Genomic DNA, 16,971 nt, shown 5'->3' with positions numbered 1-16,971 from the left:
AAACGCTGCCCGAGATGGAGGGCTTCCTGCTAAGATAAATGATGTGGCTTCCCTTCCTTAGCCTGGTCTCCCCACACTTCATCATCTGCAAATGGGATGACTTGACTGCTTATTCTTTTTCTTTCTTTTCTTTTTATCCCCCGCCCACCGTCCCCACCTCATTAATACATAGAGGGAACCAGATTGTGCCTCAAATGGCTCGCTCTGTGGTGCCTTGCTGGCTCCCTCATCCAATGCAGCTCACAGGACTGTAGCTATCCAGCCAGCCTGCGCTAACCTCCCAAGTTTAATAATTATTTGACAGATGACCCCTGTATGTGTTCAGTATTAGAAGCTTTTTTAGAAAGTCCAGGAAAAATATGTCCATAGCTTTTCTAGAATCAACTCGTCTAGATACTTGATAAAATTGTCCTTTCAAGGGTGGTACAATGCAATCATTCCTGTGAATTAAACCTGCTTTATTTTCAGCAAGGAGAGACACTTATTAGTATTTTAAATACCTTTTCTTTTTTGAGGATGAATTCTCCTGGTATCGTCTCCTATAAAAGGAATTCAAGTCTGGGCTACTCTGATTATCCTAATTTCCAACCCTCAGGTAGAGTGGATTAGTTACATTAGACTATGCTTTGTCAACCTTATTTTCTATCTGAAAATTTTCTACCTGAAAATTTTGAGTTTTCTGTCTTCAAATGTTTTGGTTTTCAGATTTTGGTCTATTAAGTCCAGCTGTGATTTCTAAGAATGACTATAACAAGATTCCATAATATCTTTTTTGTCATGAAGGAATTTCTTCTTTTCAGTGGACGTTACCTTGGCCTCGAGTTCTTGGGATATTTCTCTTAGAAATTATTTATCCAATTTTTCTGTACATCATCTTTTTTCTAGACATTCCAGCGTTTGCCTTTCAGAGTAGAAATAGGCATAGAAACACTCAAGTGGAAGTCTTTAAAGAGATTTTGCGTAATTAAAAGAAGGGTTGCCTTTGTCTTTGGTTAAGGTGAAAATTAGTCGCTTAGCTTTTCAAGATGATATGATTAAACCTGATCTTTTCTGTAATATCATCATTCATGTGCATAATCTCCTCTTCCTAACCTTTAGAATTCCTTTCCTTGCTCTGGATTCATTTCTCTGTGTTCTTGTCATTGTTGCACCAACAATATTTCCACATGAATAAGTGACATGAATTAGCTCTATATTACTCTAAAGTTCTGCTCTTCATTTATTTCTCCTAAACTTTCCTTCCTATAATATAACTCTAATATTCTACAACAACCATCTTCATTGTGGTTTGACACACACTTATAAAGTCAGTGCAGGCAGAGTAAAAGATATCTTTCTAGAGCCTTGTTTCATGAAACTTGAGCCATAATTTATATCAGATGGAAAAAGATTGCTCCTAGTAGAGGGGTAGAAAAGAAAAGCACTTCTTTCCGTTAAAAGGAATTTTGAGTAGTTTTAATAATAAACCATTCTGGGACATTGTTATTGTGTCTAAGAGGTACCAATGTCCCTCACTTCTGCAGTTTGTGCTTAAAACAGTGTCACTTGAATTCAATCAAGTACAGCCCTCTGATTTCTTTTATTTCTGGGAAAGATTTTCAAGAGCAACTTCTAATTTTAGGTATTGTAGCTAAGATTCTTCCCATTCTCTGAACTCCACTGAAGTTCGCTGTGCATTAGATTCCTTTTAGGGGTGACAATCATAGGCAATCCATAGATGAAGCAGAAATCTTGGAGGTGAAGGAGGGTAGAAAGAGAGCTAGATACTTTTTGTGTGTTTGTGTCTTTGTGCTTAATTTTGCACCACCACTTTTGCAAAAAAGCAGTTTTCAAAATATATTTTCATTAGAATAATGTTAGGGACAAGAATACAGTCTGAAGCTAGTCTAATGATTTAGAATAAGACCTAATGCTTTATTTCTTTTGTGTAGAAATCTGTTTTTGTTCTTTCTGCACTCACGATGCATATAACACACTTTGCATCCTCCTGGATATTTTACAAGACCAGTGCTCTAACCCCTGAGCTATGGAGCCTCCTGGATATTTTAAAAGTGCACATTACTCTCAACAAGTTTTCCTCTCTGTGACTAATGCAAACACAAGGGCAGAAGAGGCAAAAAGGTGTTACAAAGGTGCAAAGGTGAGGAAGGTTTGATGTTTAATTCTGAAGTATGTAAACCTCCTCGGCTGGGATGCTCACCCATATAAATGCAGCTATCCTGACAGAAGTCCTCTAAAGCTAATTTTCTCATTGTTCTGGACCTCTAAGTTCTCACCTGTCTGAATTCTAAGACCTGAGCAAGGGTAAGGAATGGGCTAGAGGCGAGGCAGAAACACTAGGAAAACGTAGAAAGGGCATTATTAGAGGGACTAAAGAAGAAAATGAATTTGGAAAGAGTAAGGAATCCATCATCTTTTTGTTTTAGGAATGCAGATACATCACTTATGTTTCCTACTGCAGAGCCATAGCAGTCACTGTGCAACTCAGCATGGTTACCAGTTGGCCTTCATCAATCTTGAAGGTGAACTGGGTACTCAAACCATCCTGTGTTAATCGGGATCCCAACCAGACCTCTAGGGTGTCTTCCTGAGTAGTGTTTAATGAAGTAACTACTTAACAACTGTGTGAGCAAGTGCTGAGGTATACAAAGGGATGACAGCCCCCTCCACGCTGCCCCATCTTACCCCAATCCCCACAAAACAGCAAAGGTAGAAATCCATCACCAAACAAACACCAGCCAGAGCAGAGGAGCCTGTGAAGGCGAGAGGGGCCAGTGACGACTGTGCCAGGGAAGTCGAGAATGTACTGACACAGGCAGGTGGGAATTGGGGGGGAACCCTTTTTATGCTTATCTTCTGATTTTCTCAAAGTGGCCCCCATCAGAGGATGCCAACTGGCTACAGAAAGAGAGGGCGGACCTGGCAATGCAAGCCTCAGAATCCAGCCCCCTGGCCAAAGATCAGGGCAGATCTGCCTGGAGCAGAGCTGGCGGGGGAACAGAAGATGCCTGCATGTTCTCCTCACATAACCTTGCCTCTTCGTTTTCCTGAAGTTCTTGGCTTTGCTTCTTGATTTTTCTCCTCCGTCCTTATGCTCTCAGTTTCCCTGCTTAGCTGTATTTCCTCACTCTGCTCACTGTCTGTGACATCCCATCATGCAATTGGCGCAGAAGGCCTCCTCCATCTGGCTGCTCCGTCGCCTCCCCCAGCTCCGCACAGCTTCACTTCAACATCCAGCGGGCCCTCACCTGGGGGGGCTTTGCGTGGTGTGTCTCAGCCACCTTCCGGAATTGGAAATCTTTTCCGCACCAATATATTGAAGTCACGCTTTGAGGTTGCAAATCTGTCACTTCTATGTCGCTCTAACATGGCACCATTTGTATTTTGAATGTTGCGTAGTAAATCGTAATTGCCACTAACTAAAATAGACACAGGAAATAGGAAGTGTGGGCCTTTCTTATAATTTACCATTCACGTTGAATCTTCTCAATGTGACTGCAGTAACAGCTCTTGCATAAAACACCAAGTAACGAGTTGGCCTGAAGTAAAGAAAACTGCTTATTCTCTTCAAATGGTATTAAGTTTAGTTTCAGGCCTAACAGGTTTTCTCTCCACAGGAATTTTGAAGATGCCAGTTGATGATATTCTACTTGCCAAAGCCCAGTTGAATCATTTAATGGTTGGTGGTGTGGTCACTGGAAGTGCATGAGGATTAGAGGAAATGAAATCTACATCACAGTCACCTCTTAAGCGAACCCAGAGGAAAATCTTTGCAGATCTCAGTAGCAAGAATTATCATGCTGCTTCTGGGACAGCTGGTGTATTTGCATCCTCTGGACATTGTAAATCTTCTGTTGGTGAATCATGCTTTTCTCTTGGCGTCAGCAGTTAAAAATCTTAGTGCAACTTCAGAGTCACCTCTTGCATGCTTTTTGTGTATAGTGTTACCCTTATTGTTATGTTTTCTTTCTTTTTCTCACTTCCATCTATGAGAAAGCTGTTGGTTCTATTTCCAAAATATATTGGAGTCCATCTGCTCCACCTCAACTTTATTCTCGGTATCCTCTGTGATGAAGAGGGAAAGCCATCAGCATTTCTGTTCTGGACCACAGATCCAGACCTCTGACTGCCCTTTTCCTTTTCACTCACCCTTCCCAAGTCCTTTAGCATCTTGAGTATATTTTTTAAAAACACAAATCTAATTATTTCCCCAATTTTTATCTTGAAAAAATCAAACTTAGAGGAAATTTGTAAGAATATGAAGATAAACACCTATGTACTCACCACCTACTTTCACATTTGATCCCTGAATCCTTCCGTGTATATTTCCTAACATAAGGATATTTTATTTAACTATGCTGACTTTGTCATATTCAGGAAATTTAGGATCAATACAATACAATTTCATCAAATATATAGTCATTGTCAAACATCCACAATTGTCTCGATAAGGCTTTTCATAGTTGTTGCTCTTTGTTGTAGTTGTCTGTGGATGTTTTATTCACGATTTAATTTAGGATCATGTGTTGAATTTAGCTGTCATGTCTCTTTACACTCCCTTTGAAGAGTCCAGGTTTGTGGTGTTGCAGAATATCTCTAAGCTTGGATTTGCCTGATTGTTTTCTCATGATTAGGTTCAGGTTAAAACTTTACATTTCATTTTTGCATGGACACTGTAGAGTTGATGGGGTGTCTTCAGTCTCTCATGGCAGGGGCATAGACTGTAAATTTATTTCATGACAGGTAATGTGACCTTTGATAATATAGTCAAGGTATAGTTCCCTAGATTTTCCTGTTGTAAATGTTTCCTTTTCTGCTGGTAGTTTATATGTAATCTGAAAGCTGATGAATCTAATTAAAGGTAAAAGTCTAATCTTCAGTAATATTATATAAAATCCTTTAGATTCTTTTCCACCTAAAGACTTCTGTGTATGTTGCTCTGATCACTCTGTTCATTACATTGTTAGCTTCTTCTTATACTTCATGTCTGGTGTCAAACATCTCTCTTCCCAGGGACTTTCTCTAATTAACTAATCAAGGTGTCCTCTCACCAGCCACAAATTACACTGTGTCATAGTATCCTGCTTGTTTTTTTTTTTCCTAGTACTTTCTTAAAATGTAATTATTGCTCGATTATTTTCTATAACTATAAGTTTGTGAGGGTAGAAAGACCAGGATTGTCTTTTTCATTATTATACTGCTAATGCTAGAATATCCAGGGTCACGCACATGTTATACTATGAAATAAACATTTGTTGAATAAGAAAATGCATGAATAAATGTAATATCTTTTCTTGGTGGATATTGCTTATTTGTATATTTTAATATAATGTTTATAGGAAGAAGGTCAAGGAAATGGGGCAGAGACATAGGGTACTATGCCAACATTTATATTCTCACTTCTATGGTATGGAATTGTCACTGGGAAGCAGCTGGCCAAGCAGGAACTACATTTCCCAATACCCCTAGCATCCAGGTGGTCATGTGATTACTTCTTGCCATCAATGTGGTGAATATTGTGTGCTTCCGTTCCTGATTTTAAGAAGTAGGTGGAATTTCTCCACCAGCTTTCTCCATGCCAGCTGGAAGTCAAGAACTTAAAGCTGTCAGTACTCAGCATGGTCCCAAATGGAAGGATCCAGAAGAAAATTATCTTATACTCAATCGAGAATAAGAAAAAAAATCTTTTATTGTGTAGATCCATTTGTGATCTAATACACAAAATAAAATTTGTGATTTATTTCTAATACTATCTAGCATTATTCTACATAATATAAAAATAAAGATGGAAGTCTGCTAGTGAGAAAATTAAGGGAAAATGTGAAAAGAAAGTTGTAATTACTTAAATTTCATTCATACTACTATTTTTGACAGTATATATTTTCTAGATTCCTCAGTCCATACACAATACGAGGAGGAGATTGTGAAGAGAATCTTACCATAAGAAAAACAAGGGCAACCCTTGTCTTTGGGGAAAGTGAAAATGCAGTCACTTAGCTTATATAGATGGTGTGATTAAACCTTATTGCTTCTGACACCCTGTACCCACTGCCAAACTAATCTGGGGAAATTTCAAAATGATTTAAGAGACAATCTATCAAATCCTTTCTTTTTTTCTTTGGTGAATTTTGTTTTCTGTGCATAGTATTACTAATGGAATAACAAACTATCTAATGATTATTTATCAAAACAGTGAGTAAAAGGGTTCACTCAATTTTAGAGATGGAGAGGATGTTAAGTTTACTTTATAGTGGGCCCAGATATATAAGTGCTTCCCTTTCAAAGTGTGATACAGAGTAGTACTGGCCAATCTGCCCTCAAAATTAGGGTTCCTAACCACAGTAGTTAGGCATCTACAGATCCCATGCAATATGATACTCAGACCATGCTCAATGGGTATGATTTTTTTTAATTTATTTTTTTTATTTTACATTAACCTTTTACAATACATAATTTTTTTTATTTTTAAACAATATTTGCTTCCCCCTAACCCTCAGGTTGAGTCCTCATAGAATTTCCTTCCCCAAGGCACCTGTGCACCATCACCTCAGTCCCCTGTGCTCCTCCCTCCCTGCCACTGATCCGATCCCTCTCCCTCCTCCTTCCCTGTAGTATGTCTCTGATTTATAATTGTCTGTTTTTGCTTTGTTGTGTTTTATACTGTTATTACTATTTTTTACCCTGGTGTCTTATTTGGTTCCCCTATGTTCCTGTTATAAGTGAAACCATCTGATATTTTTCTTTTTTCCTTCTGGCTTATTTCACTGAGCACAATTCCTTCTAGCTCCATCCATGTTGCTGCGAATGGCATGAGTTTATCTTTTTTGATTGCTGAATAATATTCCATTGTGTATATATACCACATCTTCTTGATCCAGTCATCTATTTTTGGGCATTTGGGTTGTTTCCAGGTTTTACCTATTGTAAATAGTGCTACAAAAAACATAGGTGTACAGGTGCTCTTTTGAATCACTGTTTTTGTGTCCTTTGTGTAGATTCCTAGTACTGGAATTGCCGAATCATTTGGTAGCTCTATTTTTAGTAGACTGAGGAATCTCCAGACAGATTTCTATAGTGGCTGGACCAGTTTGCACTCCCACCAGCAATATATGAGAGTTCCTTTTCACCACATCCTCACCAACATTTGTTGTTGCTTGTTTTTTTGACATGTGCCTCACTGGGTATGATTTTAATGCACTTCTGTGACATTATTCACACTTCTGTTTCTGTCGTAACAGGAAAAAGTTGGTAGTACACTCAAGAATGTATTTAATATATTTGTCCAAGTCTAACTTATACTAATGTTACCATTTCTAGCCAAACACAATGCAGATATATTCAAATACTCATGAACACTTAAGTGTTATGCATTTTTCTAGTGATAGTGTCATTTCAGAATTTTTAAAATTTGTATTTAGAATTGTCTATAAGAGTTCAAATTAGTTCTATTTCCTTTGATTATGAAAGCAATATTATGTACTCAAGAAAGTAGAAATAGAAAATTAAAGTAGCCCTTAATTTGATCACCCAGAGGTAATCATTCTAAACATTATAAAGTGATTCCTATCATATAAATGTTTGTGGGAGTATGTTTTGGTGTATCCCATATGTACAGCCTATATAATGTTGTGTCAATCATTTTTTCACTTAGCATTATCATGAATTTTCCAAAAAAAAATATAATTTCTTAAGTTTAGCTATCATATTGAATTGGATGGCATATACTTTTTGGTCGGCACTGCAACTATTGCAAGTTATAGGGTAAATATTTAAAGGCTTTTGCTCTTGAAGTGGGTGCATTCTTTTGACTGTCCTTTGTGTTAATAAACCTTCATCCTTGGGCCTCCTCTGGTGGTGCTGCGGTTGAGCGCTGGGCTGTGAAGCTGCCCGCAGCCTCTGCAAGGCCAGTTCAATCCCTGGCCACCGGTGAGGGTCCCACATGGCACGCAGACCTCTCCTGCCACTCCCGCTGCTCCACTCAGCAGTGTATTTCATCGGTCTGCCTGTTCTGTTACCCGCTCTGGCAAATGCTCTCACTCTCCTGCACTTCTGACTGTACTCAGTGCTTGTATAAATAAATAAATCAATTTCAAATAAATAAATAAATAAATAAATAAATAAATAAACCTTCATCTTTGGCGCTATCATTTGAAAATAAGCAAAAGATATTGGACCCAAGTCTGATAAATAAGGTAAATGATAGCCTGAGGAATGTGTTTTGAGTAAAATATTAAGGTGTTAAAGTGAGGTTTTCTGAAACTATCTCCAAAGTCAGTTCAAAAGAGGAGTTTCAAACAGTTGGAATAATGGAGGTACTTAACTAGAAATATGTATTCTTATAAGATGACTACTCTGGAGAAAAACAATCCTCTTGGTGCTTCAGTTTTGTAGTGGCTGTCAAGGCTCAGCCCCTTGACTTCATGGATGTTACTTGAATGTGTGTACACCATTACACAGAGGTGGGGAGCAGCAAATCAGAATTTACCATCATATGTGTGTATAGGAAAAAACAGGGATTGTGTCATTTCCTATAGTCTGTCTTGTTTAAAAGGAGAGAAAGAAGACAGGAAAAGAAGGCAAGAAGTCAGGAAGAAAGAAAAGAAAAACAAAGAAATGAAAGAAGAAAAAGAGGAAGAAAAGAAAGGAAAATGAGAGAGAAGGAAGGAGATAAGAAAAGAAGAAGAAGGAAAGAGAGAAGGAAGGGAAAGGAAGGAAGGAGAGAAATTGACAGGAAAGAAAGAAAGAAATGGAAGGCAGGAAAGAAGGAAGGAAATCAGGCAGGCGAGCTGCTATCCCAATTTCCCTGTAGTTAGTTTACCAATAGTAGTCTTATCACTACTTAAATGGATTGGAAGCCAACCAATCTTAAACTTAGTGCATATAGATGGTTTTCAGACTTTTAGAGACAATGGTATTCTCCTTAACTCCTTCCAAAATACCTCACTTATAGTAAAGTTGTTGAATGAACTGGGAATGACAGAGCAGAGCCATACAAATTCATATGAGACGCTACCATCATAATAACACAGGCTCCAGAGAAAGAATAACACTGAAGACAAGTTCCACACTGATGAAGCCCATTCATGTAGTTAGTCGATGTACCCAGGGCTGCAAAAAGGGGAAGTTAGTCAATACCATATAAAGCTAGCTGAGAAAACTTCAAAACACAAGGTCCTTAAAAATGAAGCATCCTGATCGGAAATGAAATGTTAGTGCCTTTATTAACTCATCCTGTTTATTCTCTAAAAGCAAAACCATTGTACACAATGTGCCCATTAAAATCTACCACCTTCAAGGGTAAAATGCCTTCCAGAATTGCAATCTGTCTTTATTCATATTTTAATGGGACTCAAAATAAAACTTGATTTTAGAGCTGCATTTCTTTAAGATTGCAAAATCAAGTCACTGATTTCAATAATTTTATTTTACTACCTACTTGAGTGAATAACTCTTTAAAAATTATCCACAAAAATACACAGAGTTCAGAAATAAAGAGTGCTTTTCTCTTTCCATCTAACTATATTACATGTTTCTGGAATTAAGTCATGATATGTAAAATCCTTACAACTGGATTGGATTGTTAAATAATAAATCCTATGCATGTAACAATAAGAACAGTAGATGTTGGAGGGACTGCTCACCTCTTATGCTTCTGCTTTAGGTAGTGATATGCATTTTCAGTAATATCAAAATATAGAGAAAAATAAAATAGTGAAAAAGTGACTTGAAATTTGTTTTTTCTTAATGTTAAACAACAATACAATTCAGGGAAAGAAGGTGAATAATATAGTTATTAAAGAACATTTGCTTGGTAAATTTGCATGGGCTTGGACAAACATACCATGATAATTAAGGTGTGCTTTCTGGGAGCTACATTTTGAAAGCAAGGAAGACAGACAGAAAAAGACCAACACAAAAGAAGATCAGGAGTTAAACATTATAAATAGAAAAGGATACAGGGCTGTAAGAAAAAATGTTGCATCAAAAAGGACATTGTTTATAATTTGTATGTTAAAAAGTCAGAAAGTATTTACCTTCTTAGATTTCAACTTAAAATATCAATAACAAAATTATAGAAATAGTGAATGAAAAATGGATTTCAATTCAAAGGAGTGGTGGAGAGTTAACCTTCAAAATCAAAAAAGTTTTGTAATGTTATTAGTTGTGGTAGTTAGAATAATGGTCTCTCAAATAAGTCTGTATTATTATCCCCAGAACCTGTCATCCTGTGTGTGTATATATATATATATATATATATATATATATATATATATATATAAATATATATGCAATATATATATATATGCAAAAGGGACTTTGCTGTAATTAACTTTCTTGATTTTACTGGGTTAGGTGAGTGGCACAGTGTAATCACAAGGGCTATTATAAGAAAACAAGGGAGGTAGAAAAGTCAGGTAAGGAGCTTTGATGGTGGCAATGGAAGTGAGATTGATGAGACCTTGAGACAAGGAATGTGGGCAGCCTCTAGAAACTAGAAAAGACAGGGAAACAGATTCTCCTCTGGAGTGTCAAATAGAAATGCAGCTGTGCCAGCCATTTTCGACTTCTGACCTCCACAACTTTTAAGCTAATAAATCTGCATTGCTTACCACTTCTAAATATGTGGGAATTTTTATCATAGCAATAGCAAATTAATACATTATATTTGGGGGAAATTTTTTAAAGAAAATTCCCACAAAATGAGACATACTCTCCAAACAGTTGATTTCTAACTCAGAAGAGGATATGATGAATCAGTAATTCTATTGCTATTTTTTTCTAGTAGTTTTTTGTTCTAGCACCATCTTCAATACTAAGAGAAAGGAATATAGAACTGTCTTTTCTTGTAACTCTACTAGGCACCAGTCAAAACGGCTGATATTTTCTCTTATTATTTCATTTAAACCTTATAAATAACTATAATATGGAAATATCCATTCCTTTTTACAAATTAAGTAACTGATTCTCAGAGACTATAGACTACAACAAATTTCAAGTTGTTGGTAGCATTAGAATGTCAGTAATTTGTATTTCCTTTAGAGATCAAATATAGAGAGGGAGGGAGGAAAGCAGGGAGGGAAAGAGGGAGATAGACAGACAGACAGATAGATAGATGACAGGTACACAGACAGATAATAGATGACAGGTACACAGACAGATAATAGTATCAGAAAAAAGCAAACAAAATTTTACAAACAGAATTCACTGCAGCCAAAAGTTTGGCCAAGAAGAAACATCTTTTGGACACTCCACCTGACACCACAGGGTTTTCTCCTTTATAAAGGAAAGATAACAATAGCTGTCTCTCTCTTAAAGCATCCCAAGGAATTGGACTGAATACTGTGACACTGAAGAGCTCTTTAAATGGTGATTCAACACTCTGTGGCCTACTTAGGATCCCCAAACCAATTTGTGACTCATTCAACACTAAGAGGTTATCTGTTCTAAAGAAGAAAAAGAGGCATTGTAAATCAGGTGGCTATCAGTAATTCCAAAAGGAATTGAAAATATTCTTTGTCCAAATGAACAGATGATGTTGGTATGAGTTGTGTGCACTCGGTGAAGAGTGGATACAGCCAAAGCTGGTTACCAGAGGGTGAGAACAATGCAAGAGAATCTTCAAGAACAACAGCTCCAAGACATCTTGGATAAGTGTCTCAAGTTAGGTCATCAAGATGAATGAGGTCACCTAGACATAGTTTAGACAACTGCAAAGCAGAACAATATGACCCAAGGCTGTCTTAAGACCTCAACACAACTACAGAGCCAACAGCAGCTGGAAACTCTTAAGGACTAAATGCAAAAGAGAGAGTAATTTGGACATCAAAGGGATCAGTTTGACAAATGAAAATCAAATTGGATGGACTTTAATGCAAACAGCTGGACATGATGCAACCTAAAAAGGCTGATTTCCTGGAGTCAGCCAAACAGATTTTTAGAATCCTCCATACCTCCCAAGGAGAATGTAAATACAGAGTTTTGAATTTTCAAGTTTTTCCTTTCCAAACAATGGAGGGGAGAGTATAGTTGGATAAATAATTGGTACCGCTAAGATTGGGATTATCTGCTGACTATGCCTGTCCAGTTGTGTCAAAATGCTTGCTCTGTTCTGTCCACATTGTCATTCTCTTATCTTTCCATCTCCTGTGTAAATTTTACTTCGGATAAATCTAAAAATCAGCCAATAGATTCAAAGAGCAAGTATTTTCCTGATGAGGGGTTTCTGATATTGACAGTTCCTATGAATGAAATGACCAGGGCTATGACACCTTGAGTAAGAATGATAGATAAATTTGCTTCTTAACATGTGCTTGGCAACCAGCCTTCCAATGAAAATCACCAAGTACAATATGAATATATAACAGCTGTAGCTTAGACCAAATGGTAGGTTGTTAAATTGCTGATGGAGAAATCAGACTCAAAGTAATTGGGAGAAAGATCAAAAGTTTATCATCAGCCAGTAAATCACTCTATGGTGTGGCTTTGGCAATATCTGTTCTGTTTTGTCATAATGATTCACCCTTATTCCATCATTGGTAACTCATTTGAGTCTTGTCCATTGCATAGGATTAAAGTTGTTGGAAAAGGTGATGCTATCACATACATATTAAAGGAAATTTTGAAGATAGAAACATCCAAAATGTACACAAACTGCCTAATATTGCTCATTATTGTAGCCCCAGAAATTTACGTACAAAATGCATAATTACCATGTTAATGAGTAGCATGAGCTGGAAGCTTGTAAATGAGTCTAGACATGATTAAGTATTAAGGGAGGGATAAGACATCTTCTGTTTCATGAACTCATTATTAGCCATTTAACTTTCCTCATGTTGCAGAATCTATAGAGTTAATTCAAAACCATAAAATCTAAATTCAAAATTAGTTTAGGGTTCAAGAAGACAAAGCGGAAAAAAAATCTGCTAGTTTTTGGTGTCATTTAATTAGGTCTGTTTTCCTCATTTCAGAATATATACAATGATGGCTAAGGATCATGTGAATGATTTTAAGCCAACACACCACTTACTGTGGTTTGCTGGTAGATCAGTGAATGATTTCATTGACCTGGTGCTTTATTCTTGCTCTTGTGCCCTCCCAGATTATTCTATTGATATGCTGAAGCAAGATCTGCAGGTGAGAGCTAATGGGCTCAGCAGATATTAAGCCTGTTTTCTTTCTGTTTACTACCCACAACTCCTGCTGGTTTCAAGTGTTTGGATTTTCATTTGAAGGTATGTTTTGTTGACATAATAAGCTGTTTAGGGCCAGACCCGAATTGAGGCGAAGGTTTTCTTGCAAACTCATGATTATAAATCAGTAAAATAGAAAATACAATAAGTGAACAGATATTTGTGCCCAGAAAATCCTGTGCACAAATAGCTGATAAACCTCTAAAAAAGCCTGAAATGGAGGTGCATTTCATTAATCATATGTGGGGCAATAGTCTCCAGATTTTCGTGGGTTTAATAATATTTTAAAGAGTTTAGCTTCAACACCTAACTTTTCAAACAACCTTTCAACCCAGATAATGTATTTTTAAAAAGTACTTCAGAAAAGGCTGTGGTATTGTTGTATCTGTATTTGTGTATATTAGTGTGTGTGTGTGTATGCATTAGACATTATGTTCAAATTCTAAATTATGATTACATTAGCTTACAAAAGACAGCAAGGCTGAGGAAGAACTTGTTATAACAAACCATGTAAAAATGTGTTTCGGATACTAGATAATTTTAGCATTAGTAAGGAGGGTGAGATCAACTTTATCTGACTAAACAGCCATGGGCTTTTCAAACACACTGGATATCAGTTCATAGTAGCAATAGATTTTAGCATTGACTAGATGAAATTAAAATTCTTCTAAAAATAAATGAGCTCACCATATAATGCCGAGCAAGACTTTGAATCTAGATTTAATTTTAAAATAGTTTCCAGAATGCTTAGATCCATTAAAATTATTTTTAGTTCACAAAAGTTGCCTTTTCTCCTGTGTGATCAAAATCCACTTTTTCCTCACCTTTTACTACTAAAAAAAAAAACAGAATAGAGAGAAATTCAACAGAATTCACTATTATGAATTTACCGCAAGTCTAAGATTGATCCAATTTAAGTAAATCCCACATGTTTGGGGTGAACTAGCCAGGTGCCATTTTCTGTTTCCATGAATGCTACTTTTGTCTCTCAATCTTTGGTAGATGTGTCTATTCATTTACATGATAAGCTTTTAGAAAGCTAGTCACCCTAGAACAAAATAGTTTTGAGTCAAAATAGTTTTGAGAATAACACTTGATTTTAGCCTGTGTGGACAAAAAAAAAAAAAAAAATTAAAAGAAAGTGACTTCACAATAGCAGTAAAAAATGTACAAATGTACAAGAGATGGAGCTCAAAATCAGCATCTGTCATTTGTGGGTCATTCTGACTTTGCGAAGAGGGTTATCTCAGCAGTTAGGAGTTTTCTGTGTAGTTAGCGATGGGAGCCAGAGAGGTTAAAACAGCTCATCACTTTATCAGGATTACTGAGAGTATGAGGGAGGTCTTAATGGTCTGGCAGTCCTTTTTGTCACAATTTAATGGCATATCGATCTTGCAGAGTGAACAATCATGACCTTCAACTGTTTACAGATGCTTTGGAGGGAAAAGGCTTAAGGAGCTTATTCCAGGGAAGCTGAGAAGGTGCAGTCCTGACCAGTCAAGTTGGGGAAGTCAAACAGTAATCAAAACATCCCAGTTTGGGGCAACTTTCCACTGGGGGTGGCACTTACAACTGGGAAGATCACAAGTGCTTCAAGAAAAGCCAGTGGTGTTACAGACAATCAATAAATCAACCAAGAGTGTCATTAACAGAGAGAGGGGGAGAGAGAGTGAGAGAGAGAGATAGAGTATGTGTGTGTGTGTGTGTGTGTGTGTGTGCGTGTGTGTTAAGAGTGATCCTAGTATCAGTATTTCTGCTGAATACATTTTTGAGAAAACGGTTACTTGAGGTGGCTGCAAGGTTTGTAACCTTCATATCAGCAGGCTAGTAACCCTAGCATGAGGACCACATTTCACAAGACAAATCAGAACAAAGAAGATGGGAAACAAAGTGTAATTTTACGAAACATAATTAATCTGGGGGTTCTGGAAGGTATCCTCTTGATTTACATAAATCTGCCTGCTGAGATGTGGAGAACAGCTTTTTGAGCTACATTTCTAGATTCTAAGCTGTTTGTATGGTGTCTGCAATGGTGCCACAATTTTTGCACCATGGAATGCCTTCCCTGCTTATCCACTCAGCAAACTCATTTATTCTTCAAAACCCAGCTCAGCAGTCCTCCACTAAGAACCCCCCTGACAACTAAAACAGTAAATTACTCTAGGTTCTCCCTAGCCTACACTGATGTATTCATCATACCATTCTATAATCTGTTTATATAACTATATCTCGTAATAGATTGGAGTGCAGAGGGTAGAAATTTTGCCTTCTTTGTGACAGTCAAAATATAAATATCTTATCATTACATCTCGAGTGCCTGGTCTTGTGCTGGACAATAATTGTTATTCAATAAATGTTTGATGAGTAAATGAAAGTATGGCCAGTCTTTCTGTGATTAGTAAGCTCTTAAAAGCTCTTAAGATATGTACATTTACTCACAAGTCATTAAAGTATAAGGAGCTTTTTTTTTTTTTATTTCAGGGAGGAGAATGCTTTTTTCCTTGTTTTAAAATTTAATAAGCTTAATATTTTCTAATTATAAAAATAATGCAAGTTCCTTATAGAAAATGTGGAAACTCAGAGTAAATAGGTTGAGTTCTCTTTAATCCTGTCACACAAATATAAACAATTTCTTATTTGCATGTACTTAAAAATGCATTCATATGGTCATAGGAGCAAATAATTGTGACAAATATTAACTATTCTCTCTCTCTCACACATACACACACACACACACACACACGCATGCACGCACAATTATGGTCACTTCTTTATATTAGTTAAGGTAGTACCACTTTCTGTAAAATCCAGCCCTAAAAGGTATGAAGACATAAACTCATGTAAGTTTCATTTGCATAATGTCTAAGATAGTTGTTCATGATCACTGAGATCAGGACCAGAACTATTTCCCTCTTCTGGCTCTCCAGTCTTCATAACGGTGCCCAAAGTTACTTTGTTCCCACAGGAGAATAAAAAGCATGTGTGATTACTTGGGAGAGGGTTTAAGGAATGGGGCTCTTTCAGGGGCCTGGCTTAGTTCCACTCACTTTCTATTGGATAGAACTAATCCACATGGCTCCAGCCTCCCTGGTGGCACAGGGATTAAGACGCAGAACTATGAAGCTATCCGCAGCCACTGTAACACAAGTTTGATCCCGGGCAAGGGAGGTGACTCACATGGAGCAGCAGACCTCTCCTGTCTCACCTACTGCTCCCCTCAGCAGTTTATTTCAGTCAGTCTGCCTGCTCTGTTCCCCACTCTGTCTCTGGTGAGTCCTCTCACCCGCCCCCCCCCATATCTCTGGCTTTTACCCCAGTTCTTGTATGCATAAATAAACCATTTTTTTTTAAAAAGAACTAATCCACATGGTTCCATCCAAGTGCAAGTTAGATTGGAAAATATTGTTTATTTGTGTGCTCAGGAAGAAAGAAATGAGTGCGGTGATCCATTGATCAGTTTCTGTCATACAATAAATATACCCTTTTATAACCTGGTCTTTTTACTTAACAAAATATTTTATGGAATGAAGTGATAACATAACATTACTCATGAAATCATTGAGGCAAGTAATAATCTGTTTGCTATGCTGTCTACTTTTAAGAATATTTTTAAACAATTATTTCATAAGTCACAATCACATGTAATTAGCCACATATGTATATACATCTATCACACTTATGTCTTCACTGTAGATTTTACTTTCTATCAACATAATATGACTCTACTTGTCAATGCCCCTTGCTTTTGGCTCTATTTTGCTTTAAATAAATACCATCACTT

At 37.0% G+C, this 16,971-nt stretch overlaps 1 long non-coding RNA gene across 4 annotated transcripts in view; it reads left to right on the top strand.

Moving 5' to 3' along the window:
• LOC119232459 (uncharacterized) overlaps positions 1-16,971 on the top strand; it is a 115,727-nt gene that overhangs the window by 48,203 nt on the left and 50,553 nt on the right. For 3 of the 4 annotated variants that reach the window (XR_008549438.1, XR_008549440.1, XR_008549437.1), the window contains one exon: positions 13,100-13,232. This is a non-coding gene — a long non-coding RNA (uncharacterized LOC119232459). Of the gene's footprint in view, positions 1-13,099; positions 13,233-14,620; positions 14,646-16,971 lie in introns of those variants that run through there. The other variant, XR_008549439.1, reaches the window with a different exon arrangement.

The sequence above is a fragment of the Talpa occidentalis genome, unplaced genomic scaffold, assembly GCF_014898055.3.
Source record: "Talpa occidentalis isolate TD23 unplaced genomic scaffold, MPIMG_talOcc4v2.1 talOcc4.7, whole genome shotgun sequence".
In the NCBI taxonomy this organism is placed as follows: Eukaryota; Metazoa; Chordata; class Mammalia; order Eulipotyphla; family Talpidae; genus Talpa; species Talpa occidentalis.
The sequence above is the reverse complement of the archived record's forward strand: the minus strand, read 5'-3'. Positions and strand labels throughout refer to the sequence as shown.